The sequence below is a fragment of the Labrus mixtus genome, chromosome 22 (genome assembly GCF_963584025.1).
Source record: "Labrus mixtus chromosome 22, fLabMix1.1, whole genome shotgun sequence".
Taxonomy (NCBI): Eukaryota; Metazoa; Chordata; class Actinopteri; order Labriformes; family Labridae; genus Labrus; species Labrus mixtus.
Window position 1 is genome coordinate 17,043,616 of NC_083633.1, and position 14,155 is coordinate 17,057,770.

Here is a 14,155-nt window from a genome sequence, read left to right on the forward strand (position 1 = left end):
TTCAGAGTATGATGTACCTCTTCGGGGCCACATTTCGCTCATTAGCCACCATGGATTATCCCTAGCATGCGATCAGCTCGTTAGATACCAGTGATAGGCAGGTTCAGTCGAAACTGGCAGCTGAGAACATTGGAGAGAGAAAACAGGAGCGATACATCAAGTCAGAGCAACAAAAAAAAAAAAAGTGTTTCTTCAGCAGGAATAAAACGTCCCCTGATTTTCTCCCCCCTTGTTTTCCTCCTGTCCCTCCTTTAAAAAACAGTCCAGGCAGCATTCAGCAAAAAAAAATGTGTCATTAAGGAAAGCCGGGGCCTCTAAAAAGTTGTAACTCGGCCCGCTTTCTGCGAGGCGTTCGGATCTGGAATCGGGCAATTTAAAGTGATTCACGGTGGAACAAAGGAAGATGGGAGGAAAAAGCAGGGTTCTCATCTGATAGTTACCCGGGGCAGCAGCCGGGTTTTCTGCCCACACAGGTAATTACAATTATGCAAATGAAGCATATATAGACAAGCCCTGGAAGAAAAGCAATGCCTCGTATGCAAACTGAGAGCCCCCAAAGCTGCTTCACCTGTGTGTTTCAAATGCACGCAGAAGAAGACACTCTGGGATGATGATGTTAATGCACCCAATAAGACGGGTTAATCATCTTTTTACTGCAATAAACAATATGGACGTGGCAATACAAACAGGTGTGTTTGGAGGAATCAAAGAGTCGTCCCCAGGAATTGGCTCACAATGCTCTCCCTCCCCGCGCTCGACAACTCGATTGCTTTAGCGGGAGGTTGAGAGGTGAGGGAGGAGATTAGGAGGAAAGAAAGACAAAAAAAAAAAGCTAGGCGGAGGTGATGAGTTTTGGAAGTGGACCTTTTTTTATTTATTTATTGAGGCTCAGGTGATGAAAGGACGGTGTTCTCTCTAATTCATTAGTTGTGGGGGGCGGGGGGTGCAATGAGCTGTGACGAGATGGCACCGCCGAGCACAGTGGAGCGCGACGTTTTGAGGGAGTGAAACACGCCGAACACCAGATTCAGTCACAGTGCTATGATTCAGAGATACAGTTGGAGGCTTTTTAAATAAAAAAGTACAGTCATTAGAAAGAACAAGGTGCTAAAAGCAGGCAAATCGCATCCAGGCATGCTGGTCATGTTCTAGTGGGGGTAAATCTGTCTGCAGTGATTTCTTACATCATGCATGTGTAACCTCTCTGGCTGTTTATACTGATTCCTAAGCAGACAGGTGAATTGGGCTGTGTTGAATTTGCTGAATGAAATGTTGATCCCTGTGGTGTTGTGCTTTAAGCCGATATGCTCCCCCTCGCCTGCTGTTTCTCCTGAAACGATAACGACAGTCTGTTGAACGGTAGACCTTTTTTTGACTTGAACGAATCGCGTCTGAATGTAATTTGGCAGCACCTGTTTTCAGGTATTTCATGCACGTTGCCTCACTTTTACTTTTACACTTTTAAACACGGTTGTATTCTAAACCCGCACGCTCGTTCCCTTACTTCCGACTTGTGGAGTTCTCTGCTCTGAACTCATCGGTGCATTAAAAAAACAAAAACAGACACTGCACGTTGTCATTGACGTCGTTGCTGTTGCGCAACTAACACACACACACAGCAATGCCAGCTGAGATCAATAATCGGAATCGAACAAATAAAAGCCAGAACCCCCCCACCCTCCACTCATATATTGCATTGGCATAAAGCCTATATGGGAAACTTCAGCTTAATTACTTTAAATGTGCATGACGACTGCTGACATTTAAACATTTACAAACCTCAGTGTCATCAACATCGCAGCCCTGCACAATGCCTATAGGCTGTATACAAGCAGTTAATATGTCTTATGTAACATGACTTACTAGATGGTTAAAAAAAAGGGGCACCGGTGGCCTAGTGGTTTGTATGCACACCCCATGTGCAGACTGCAACAAACAGCTCTTCCAAAAAATAATTTAATGTGAAAAATATTGCCTGTTTAAATTAAACATAGATTTAGACACTCTCTCTGTGATGTGCTGTGCAGCTGACAATTCTGCTTTCTGACAGCTTCGCCTGTATTGCCAATAGCGTACACATTCTGGAGGGCTCCCCGAGTAACCAGCCCAGTGCTAATGAGCCCATCTCCTATTAATCTCATTTACTGCCCGGGCTCCTCCCTGGAGCCGCAGCTCCGTCTGCCTGAATATGCCACTGCTCCCAGCTGGAGGGTGTTTAACCTGCGAGCACCTCAACAACATATATCGTAACACCGCCACACCTTTGGCTCCGTGCCTACACGTTCATATATTCTACACACACTTTCTTTCCAGTCACGTTTTTTTTTCCCGCCTTTGTTTTTCCTTGTAAAAGCAGGAACGTTGATTTGCACACAGATACTCATCTGCAAGCCCCTCCCCCACGCAAACACAACACACATATGTTAATATCTACAGTACAGGAGCAACATTTGATCAGAGAACTTGCAGCTCTTTAATGAGTTGCTGCAGGCAATCTGGTAATCTGGTTATCCAAGCAGATTGGAGAGATTATTGGAGAGGTTTTCTGATAAAATGGACTGTGCTAGTCATGATTTTCAGAAGATTCAGAGGGTCCTTATTTACCGACCCTTATCGTTGTGATATCGCACCTTCAGCATCTAGATGTTGATTGGTCAAGCATTGCCGAATCAGCAGAGGCGGTTTAAATGTTTGCCACCTTGAAAAATAACCACTAAGCGATATAGGGAAGTGAAGGTTGGTTTAAAAAACACACAAACAACAGTATTCTTTGGTTGAGCTTTAATAAGAACCAACTAAGATTGGATATTTTTTGGTAAAATCTTTAAATCATTTTTTTGTTTTGTTTTGGATTTTGAAAATTTCAAAAAATCTGAGAATCAAAAAAGACCAAGTACTTTGAGTTTTCTGTTGTATCTTTCATCACTAGAAGTACACTGATTAACACAAGTCTTGTGCCGCAGCATATGCCGCATATGAGTGGCATATTCCGCTACACATGAGTGGCACATGCCGCCACATATGACTGGCACTGGCCGGTCTGATCCACTCGTGCCGCAGCATGCCGCGGTACGATCCTAGTCCTGGTCTAGTCCACTCATACGCAGCATAGCGGCACGTGCCGGCGCATATGGCAGCATATGAGTGGCATATGAGCCGGCGTATATGCCACTGCTGCATATGCCACATTGATCCGACGAAAGCAGAGTTCAGAAGGGACTTAGGCAAGATCCATCGCTTCATTTGAACAATGGGATGTAAATGAGTTTTGTTCCAAAAAATCCTTGATGTAGGTGTTAAATCACTCTTTAAAGATTGGCTGGAGACTTGATTTATAAATATGGTGTTGAATCTACCTCTTCTTTTGTTCTTTTTTTAAACTGGAGCTGGAATCATAAAACCTAGCTAACGCCTATTTATCGAGATCTAAAAATAGAACCTGCTGGCACCGTAACCGTAAAAAAAAGGACTTATCACTTTAACTGTTTCAGAAGAAACACTTCCACTTGAATTTATACATGCGAAGAAAAGAAGAAGGGACATAAATGGTCTTCTGTCCTTACGTCTTTCTTTCTTTCCTGATCTCCCCCTGAGGGATGAACTGTTTCACAACGCCAGAATGAATGCAGAGAAAAATGTTTATGCACCAAATCCGTCTTGTCTTCCTTGTGTGTCCGTAATGCCGTTCAATTTGCCTAAACTTCTCTCTGAGAAATTGGATGATTTCCATTTTGCTCTCTTGACGGGGGGAGCTTTGGGAACATGTCTGTGTTAATCTCCTCAGGAATCCCTCTGTTTAACCCGGCGCTGTAACACACTGACGAGGGGATTTCTAATTCTCTGTCGCCGTGATATAAATAATCTCACCTGACGTTGATGGAATGTACTGGAGATATGGAAAATCATTATTTATCCTTGTACTCTTTTATTACCGCTAAAGCCAATCAAGTTTTCAGTGCCTTTGAATTTATCCCTTCTGATCCGTGACAGTGTAAAGGATTTACTAGAAGTGAAAGGTATTTTACGATGAGCCTCTACACTGGCTTTTTATGTGCAGTTTGGTGTGGATGGGTTGATGAGTTATGTCGTTTGACTGGATCTGGATGTGACTCCAAGCTAACAATGGCCAGTGTTGACATTTGTGCTCATTTTTTCCTGATGGGCTTGTCGGTGTTTGCCAGTGACAGGACCAACAATCCATGCTACGATGTGTCCCCTACAGGCGCTCTGTCTGCGATGGTGGAGAGCGGGCTATAATGTCTGGGCACGGCCTGGAGGCTTTGAATAAAAGAAAAGAGGGAGATAAAAAGAGAGAGAGGATCCCACCCGTTCCGACAAACCACGGCTCGAGGCGCACATCGCTCACACAACCAGCAGAGAATGAAACCGCGGCGGCCTGATTTGTGCCTAATAAAGTTGTCACATCCTATCAGGACTCACATCTACAACAGAAAGCACAGGCCCCCAGTCAGGGCTAGTCAGAGGTGATCAGGGGCAGCATCCATTGGACAACGCCACGGAGTGATGGATGATGGGAAAAGAGCAGTTCCTGATGGAAGTGAGGGGCCAGATGATGGGAGGTGATACGGGTGAACAATGGACAGCCACAGCTGTTTCTGCTCCATCCATTAGGGGCTGTAAGCAGTGTTGTGCAAGGTCATATGAAAAAGAGGGAGCTTTAAGTTTAGTTCACGCAGATATAAAATTAATTTATTTATTTTCATAGTTCAATTTTTGAATTTTGAATTAAGTTCACAGTCCAAAAGAAAGGACTACTTCATTAATCTGATTTTTTTTTTTTTTTATAGCTGCAACGAGCTACTCTTCTGAGTAGATCTCCTTTACTTCCATCTTTTCTTGATGTCATTAGTACAATGTTACAATTCACTTAGCAGACGCTTTTATCCAAAACGATGTACATCATAGGTACAACACTAATCCATTCATACACCGCCACAGTAGCAGCGGGAGGAATGCGGGGTTCAGTGTCTTGCCCAAGGACACATCGGACATGTTGCTCAACCTTTTGGTTGAGGGTTCGACACTACACTACCAACTGAGCCACAGCCGCCCGTCATTAGTAACTCACAAAAGGTAAGGAAACCAAAACAAGATCTTCACACCAAGAAGCTCCCGTTTGAAGGATTTATTGAGTGATGTTTCGAGCAACTTAAAGGCTTTATATGTGATTTTTTGATCCAGCAGATGTCGCCCTTGAGCACCAGCATGAAACCAAAACAACTCGCAGTGCATTGTTGTGTTAGCATGCTAATGCTAGCGATCTTAATTATGCTCGTATCTTCACACTGCATGTAAATGTACCTGAAATGAGCGTGATCTAGAAACGCAGTTAAGCAGTGAGTAGAGTATGTTATTCTTCTTTTCTCTAGTCCCTCAATTAAACAACTTTTATACGCGAGGGGAGGAGTCAGCCGGCCGTCCGGGCAATGTAAACAAACTGAAAACATCACAGACAGTGGGACTCGGGTGTTACACCCATTGTAGACAGTCATGACTCACAGAGTTATGTTCAGAGGATATACTTGATTTCTATTATATTTAAGTGTGAAAAATCGCATATAAAGCCTTTAATAAATCTTTCTAATGGGAGTTTCTCGGTGTGCGTATCTTGCTTTCCTTTCCTTCCCTTTAGTTTTTTTTTTTTGATCCAGCACCCACTAAGGGACTTGCATATCTTTTTTTGATTTGATTTTGTCTTACAAATTTGGTTTTATAAATGTTAGGGTTTAATCTGTGCAGGAAACGGAGAAGAAGGTGTGTGTCAATAAAATAAACACAGTTAAAACTCTTCACTTTTCAGGCTATTTGCTTTACCTTCATGTTTTAAGAGCTAGTTTCTATTGTGGTTTCGGGGGTTTGGCTTTGAGAAAAGGATGGTATTTACATTATAATCGGGTGCCTAGTTAACATATAGGTGCAAAAAAAGGGCTACATTTTCAAGTTAATCAGGGACGACAAGAAAGATCTAAAAAGCCTTGTAAGTGACTTCACTCACAACGCTGTCCAATAAAAGAACATTTTGAATGGAAGTATTGTGTGAAAATGTGGGTAATCCCATCATAGAAAAAAGCCATTCTGGGGCTGTGTCTGTTGCATGCCAGGTGCCATATATTACACTTTGACATACCTTTGAGTACCTTCAAAAATGAGTTCATTGTCTCAGGAATGACCAGCGCTCATGTTTTTCTTCATTCGTTACAAATTGATTTATTCGGTAAGCATCCGATATTACGCTGATGATCCTGCGATCTCTGTAACAACTTTGTCCCAGAGTCCATGTGAATTTCTAGAGATGTGTGTATTTTTCTTCCTGCATCTGTGAGCATTTTCTGGGACTGCCATGTCTTCTCACCTCAGCATCTCTAAACCCACGCCTGCAGCGACTGTAAAGGGAGGTATGAATGCAGTTCACATCTCCTCAAAGACAGGTCCTGTCCTGTGCCTCGCCTGCCTCCTCTCGCCCACGCTCCCATTATGGGAGGCAGTATCTATGGCCTGACCTGTGGAGGGAGGCAGCATGTGGAGTCAGAGGAAGTGTCACATGTCTGCCCACTGAGGCCATATAGGCTGTGCCGTTGAACAAAGATGAGGCAGCTGCAGATTGATCAGATTGCATGCCTGCCAATAAGGATTTAGAGAGGAATGGCTATTTGCGGTGTCTGTTTGGTGAAAGTCAGGACAAGAGGCCTTTAGGTCTGTAAAAGGTTCCATTACTAGCGGAGATGATTCAATTACAGCTTGTGCTTATTTCAGAAAAGCATGGACAGCATCATGTGCGAGAGTTTCCTTTCAAGATTTATTTCAGTGTTCTGCTGGCGACATGTCTTCAACAAAAGAACAGAAGGTACTTTCAAAACTGTCTAGCATGACTGTCCATTGCCTCATGAAGTAATAATACTTTATCTCTGCATTGCAGGCATCGACAGAGATTTAATTTCTCTTGAGATTACGCTCCAAAGCTTATGTGTCTTTTGGACGGAAAATTATTTAATACTAATGTTTCCGCTGCACTCAAAACACTATGCACTCTCCTGCAGTTACCAGATTTTTATTACTTTTCCCAACAGCCTTTTTTTTTTTTTTTCATCCAGCGGCGCTATAAATTCATCACAAAGAGTTGTGGTTGCGCTGCCTTTATCGCAAGTTTTCAAATCGTGAAGCTGGAAAACCAGATGATGCTCAGCCTCTCTTTCATAATGCATTCCCAGTTTAGAAACCAAATTTGCTCCATGCGCAATATCTGAGTACAACAGGCCAGCTGTGATTGAGAGGTTGGAGGTCTAAATCAATCATGGATGGCGTGTTACTGCGAGTTAAGGAAATTGCTTTCATTCCTAACTCAGTGATGCTGCTCTTGCATTAAATCTGTGATGCAACACGGAACCTAGCAACAAGTTTGAGGAAGCTGAGGTTGTGACGAGCTGACGCCACAGAGGCAATAGTGTATTACAAGGATACTGGTGGAAACAAATATTGCTTTTTCGGAAGAAAAAAAATTATAGTGTACCTGTTGTTCAAAACTATTTTATTGCTAATTAAAGTTGCAGTTGTCAAGGTTTTTATCTTAACATTGTCACCTTAAGTGATGAATTATCATCAACCCCTGCAGATTGTATCTTTTGAATCATTGTTTTAATTGAATGGCGTACAATTTAACAGTTCCAACTTTACTGTACACTACCTGCACACCAATAAACAAAGTTGACCACTAGCTGGTGGAAATAGTGGAGCATTTAGCTGCTACAGAACCAGGTGTTTTCTTGAGCCATTAGTGGAGACCAAAATAGAGGTAAAAGGCGAGTTAATAAACTCGTCAAAATAACAAAATCTGAATTCATGCTAATGTTACATTTTTATCTGCTGGATGTAAAAATAAGCTAACCTTTTAGGGGTGTACATTCTTGCAAAGTGATATTATGTCAGTTTCATATTTAAAGCTCGTTACACTGCCCTCTAGTGGCCAAAACACCAACTAGCCCATTTATAACCAGCTACTGCATTTAGAATCTTAAAGGAGCATTTGTTAGTTGGTCATATTGTATTGCTTTTTGTGCAATATATGAGTCATTGTGCACAATATGAGTCATAGTGGCTAAATTTTACATTTGGGATGTCATGTCAACTTCCATTCCCTTCTTTTGTCTGATCGCCTTCACCTTGCCTATGATGGACAAAGCATGCCTCTTCTTGATTTTCATACCCAATTTCCATTTGACCCTACAGGTGGCCTACGTCCCCTCTCATCTGCATTGCAACTGAAAAAGCTCAACCATCGAATGAAGAACACGCTGAAGGAATCTACAGAAAAGTCTTCTATACGGTATGAATCCATAGGCATGTAAGCGAGAGAAACAAAAAAAAAATTTGACAGTTCAGGAATATCAAAGTTAGAATGTGTAACTTAGTATCAACTGTACGGGTCCCTGATAATCTCAGTGATGCAGGTGGCTTAGTAATTGCTGTTTTAGCAAACACACCTGACATTTAGGCAACGCTCAGTGCGTCCCGAGGATTGTGCCGAGGCTGTAGACTCAGCATATCTTGGGTGTCTGCAACAGTCACAGCAGGCCTCGTTAATCACGTTACATTTAGCCGTGACAAAGACAAGGCCATGTACAACTGAGATAGATGGATTAAACCAATTTAGTAAGTATGGATTACCCTTCAGTACATGTATCAACTTGCTGAGGATGGTCCTGAGAAGTACCTAGAGGGGGAGAATGAACAGAATCACAACGGGTGGAGGATTTTATTTTGCAGAAATCAGCTCCCTTTTTTATAGTTGGTTGGTAATTCTTGTTTAATATTCTTCCCAGAAATAACAACATCAACTTGGCTTCATATATCTATTGCAGCTTTCATACAAACATGTCGCCTAAGGTGCTTCACATATACACAGCAAAAAATCAAAGACGGAATTGACAAAAATTAAAGTTTTTACAACTTAAAAGTTTCACCTTCCTCCTTATTTACCATCTCTCCTTTTTTTTTCCATTTTACGGTGTTTGATTACAGCGAGAGATCCCTCACAGACTTGATGGTTTCGACAGTGAACCCTGAGCCCGCAAAGTGAGAACCCGCGTCAAAGTAAGTGAGTGTGAGAGGGTGGACATCGAGATTGGGCCTTAGAGAGTATAAAGAAAGCACAATGTGTTTTTTTAAGGGTAAAAATCTGAATTTACAAAGAAGAGTTACCACTTTGTCCACAGGGGGCGCCAAAATCGACAAAAAAACAAAGTTACCAACAAGAGCTTTAAAATATATAACAACTTTTGTTCCAGAGTTTTGGTGCTACCGATGAAAAAGCAGTCTCCTCTGCTCTTCAGCCTAGATTTTGGGATGGTCGGCGGATCATAGCGCTCTCGACGGGTTACAGGGCTGAAAAAGTTCTGAAATATATTGTCTCGCTGACTCATGTAATCTACCAAAACCTGTAGTAACATTTTAAAATGAATCCTAAATTGAACTATAAATATCAACCTAAAAACTCATTGCAGCTGCTTTAAAGCTTCAATTAAAATCTCACATTTAGAAAAAAATGTCTCAGTCCTCATAAAGTGATTGTATTTGATCCATAAAAAATATATCCAATTGACTTACAGCAGAGGTTATATCTGTTAATTATATCAGTTTTTATAGCGCTGAGTGTTCTAGCAGGTTGTCATTTGAGTGTTATCTTCAGAATTTGCTTGAACAACCGGGGAGGAGAGAGACTGTGTTTCAGCAGAGAAGCCCCTCCTGGACTTCTGAACTGACACAGTTGCATACAGCGCTTGGTTCTGCTGCCTGAGCGCTGCTAATAGACTGAAAAATGGAGGTGCCATGCTGCCGTGCCTATGGACAGAATTGCTTTAACATTTCTGTCAGGCAAAAAAACTTTCTCTCTGACGTCCATACATCTTTTTTTTTTTTTTTTTTAAATCCCATTGTGCTCGTCGCTTACATAACAGGGGCTTCCTTTTCCCTCAGCAACATCTTTAATATGTGCTATTAACACTGCGGATGTGAATACAGATAATCAAATATACATTATGCTGTAAGTATTCCTGTGGAGAACAGTGTTTGAGAATATTTCACGAGTTGATGGAGCAAGATGATTGCTGTGCAGAAATCATTATGACACGTGTGACTATAGCTGGACTGCAATTGATTTACACTACAAACGTATGAACATGGCATTAACCATTCAGGGAGTCGTCTCAGGCATATATGTCACATTAGCATAACAAGCAGGAGAGACCTGGGCGGTAATCACCTGTGTCCTTATTACCATTGGGGTGTAAAATGCGCTACAAACAGGAGCGAGGCAGTTTATTACTTCCACATAAAACTGTTTTAATACCTGTTTTGTGCCTGTGTGTGTGTGAGGGAGAGAGGGGTCTTGGGGGAGGGTTGTTGTACAAGTAGGAGGATGGGGGTTGAATCTCATTAGTGGCATTTTTATTCTCACCATAGTGCCATATTGAATTTTCTCCGAATGGTGTCCCTTGTTGTCCCCTTCATCTCCAACAAGGATGGTCTTCTCCTAGAGGCTGCTGATGGGTGATCGTCATCACCTATATTTCACACTAAGAGGCTCGAGAGTGGATGTATACAACAGGCTTCATTTGAAGAGAGATGTTTAAGGGTTGTTTTTTTTTTTGTGTGGCTTTTAAGTTGATGCTCTGTCCTTCATGCTGCACAGATCAAGGTGAAGTAACGATCGTTCCTCTCTCCTCCCATATTGACGTGCTGTCGTTCTGCGCCCGTTTCATTTGTCAACGGCTGATTGCGCAGTTCTTCATATCTTGGGTGACAATAGAGGCCGCTCTGGAAGTGCAGATTGCTTCCAATTTGCTGCCGAATCGAACACCAAGTGTACTCCAAGTGCCGTCGACATAATGACGCCAAAGCAGCTACGTAGCATCATCAGTCATAAAGGGAGCAGTGGCTCATTGAGGCCGGAGCACTCCATCTCATACTAATCATGGACAAAAACACTTTATTGATCTTGGCCTGAAAGGGTCAGAGGGCAAGTTCACGCTGCAGGAGCTGAACTGGTTCAGGCTGGTTGTAGCAGGTTGGGTTGGGACGTCGGAATGAAACCAACGTCAGCTGATGAAAAGATCAGATCCATGTCAACACCTTCGAATAGGAAATCAACAACAAATGGTCATTTAGTAGTCCCTACTGCTTTGTTAGGAAGCATATTGCATTGACATGGGGCAAACAAAAATCAGCTCTTTGATTCTTAATGAACGAGATAATTCGTCGTCTTTTCCAATATTTTCAACGGGGGAGGGGGGGTGTTGTCTTTATAATTTTTTTTCAGTTGGGTACGTGCGTCGTCTTTTTCATTATTTACGACAAGGTGTGTTGTCTTTTTAAAGTTTTTCCTTAAAACACAGTGAAGATCTGGACATTTTAGCTGTTGTATTAAAGGAAGCATGTGCAACGTTTTTATCCAGTAGATGTCGCCCTTGAGCACCAAGCATGAAACCAAAACAAAATTCTGTTTAACAGCAACCTCTGCTGTACCAAAGCCTCCGCTCTCTTGCGACACCTCCAAACCCGCTCCCCCTCGCATTTTCTCGAAGGAGTCGAGCGCAAGTGGTGGAAAAAAAAAAAGATGGGAGGGAGACAAAGGAATGGAGATGTTATGGTGAATGACTTCAGTACAAGCGACAGAGAGAAAACATGACAGCTTTATGTGGAAAAGGTGCATAATGTGCCCATTTCCGTGTGGAATAATTAAAAAAAAGCCACTGGACAAAAAAAAAAGATGATTGCACCTGGCAGAGATGAAAAAAGTCCATACCATGTAAAAACATCAAAGAGGAGGAAGTCTGGAGAAATGACTGCTTTTATACAGCAAAATGTGGGATGAGGGAAGAATGCCAGGGAGCTGGGAAGCTGGAAAAAGGTGATAATAAGTTCAATATTAAAGGTAATAAGGCGATAATATGGCGACGCATATGGAAATGACATACCAATTTCTTTAAGGTCCCACGTCTGTCAAATAACTGAATGTTTGATAAATGAGAAGTTAATACTTCTTGGAGGGGGGGGGGATGGTGGTCACAAAGTGGAATCGGAACAGAAATGATTGGCCTGTCATGGATAAATTGTTGTGGATAAAAAAGTAAAGTTCAAACAGTAATGCACGGAGAAAATTGGCTTCTAATTAAAGTGCACTTCACCGGAATCAGAGTAAAAATGAGAGTTGGGTTGTGGACTTCATGGATGGAAGAACTATTCAGGTATAGATAAGGTTGAAGTTATCAACATTGTAGAAAGATAAAGGCCTCACAGCAGTCTTGGTTTATGTAGCCAACGCATGTGGAAAAAGTGACAATAAATAAAAGGATGTGTCATGCAGGATTGGAGTTGAGAGCAGATTTTCCATCTCTAGTCTGGATTTCTTTGGCCTTTTAAAAGATCTTAAGAAGTATCATGTGACTCACACGCAAAGGCCTGGATATTGTGCAAGCTCCTAAAAGAGCGAGTTAGAAAGCAGTTCCTCGAAAGTGTTTGCACTCCATGTTGAAGCAGGTGAAAGGCCATTACGGTTACGTCTGTTACAGATTGTGGCCAATTACTGGGTCAGCATTTGGGGGATTGGTCATAGCCATCCAACAAAAAAGCACTTGGTGGGGGAAAAATGAGAGAGTTGGCTGGATAGGAGATGAAATTGGGAAGAAAATTACAGTGTATTTTTTTTTTTTTTTTTTTTGCAATGGTGGTGTGGCCTGTAAGACCTGTGCATCGATCCGGAGTTTTTAAATATTAAGCACTGTGATAAGAATGCAGATTTAACAAGGGAGCATTGTGGTAATAGGGTGCATACATTTACAGTGTATAGATTTTACAAGAAATCTGCAACGAAAGCTGTTAAGTATTTTTTCCATGAAAATTAAATTTTTAACAATCAGAGGGAAAAGGCATATTATGGGGGACAAAAACTCAAGGTGCGGCCGTGTCCAGATGCCGTTCGGGTTGCTCCGCTGAGGCTGTGTGTTTTTTACTTTATTTATGTTGTTTTTGTGATATTCTATTTTACTGTATTAATGTGTATTAGTAATTTGAGTGTCATTGCATGGCCTTGCGGAACAGTCTTTACATTTCACTGCACATCTGTATGAGCATGTGACAAATAAGATTCTTGAATCTTGAATCTTTAATCTTGAAAACAGCGCTGCAAAGAGCAAGTACCAATAAACAGGCTGACAATACTCGCCCTACAAAGGCAAAAGACCTTAACTCGCCAGAGTGTAGAACTGAGAAAAAATACTTTAAAGTCTTCTTGTTGTCCAGCCAAATGAGTTGCAGGCAGAATATTGGAAATGTGGCAATTCTTGTCTTTTTACTGAGGTTGTTAATGTTCATAAAAATCTTTAGCTCAAACATGACCTTTGACCCTTTATTTGGAAGTTAAAATAACACAACCAACACTGTTTCTTTGCTACACTTTAGTCAAGCTACAGTGTGTGTCAGAAGTGCTTGATGACAGATATTAAAACACCTTAACTCCACTGCAGTAAAACAGTAACTTCACTTTGATCCGCAGCAAAACGAAGGCAAAGACCCTGATGAGTGAAGTTACTGGACTCTGTCTTGGTTTCTCGAGGGCTTTTGGAAGTTAAGGCAAATACAACCTACTATTTTCTCAAAAAAAACAACACATTTGACTCAAGATATCTGTCCACATGATAAAGCACATCTGTAATGTTCCAAAAATGACAAAAACTAATTTTTGAAAAAATTGAAGTTACTGCCTTTTGCCTTTGTAGGGCAGAATATGGCTCTGCAACAGTATAGCCTCAATAGTGTGAGGCTGTGACATTAAGCATATCTCTTTCAGTTAAATCAAATTTATACAAGATGAAAGCAGATATAGACAACATATTTTTTATATTTTTTATTTAAGAGTTATTGCAATGAATGGAGTATACTATACTTTGCACTATCTGCTTTTTAAACATTGCTGTACATACATAAACAACACAACTTCAGAAGGTCAACACTTTTTTATTTTTTTATATTCAGGTCTAATTACAGATTTTTTTCCTCAACTGTTTTTAGGTTCTTGCTTTAAATTGCACATATATTTTAATCCCTGCACGGGTTATGTACATTTCTTGTATAAGTCTATTTT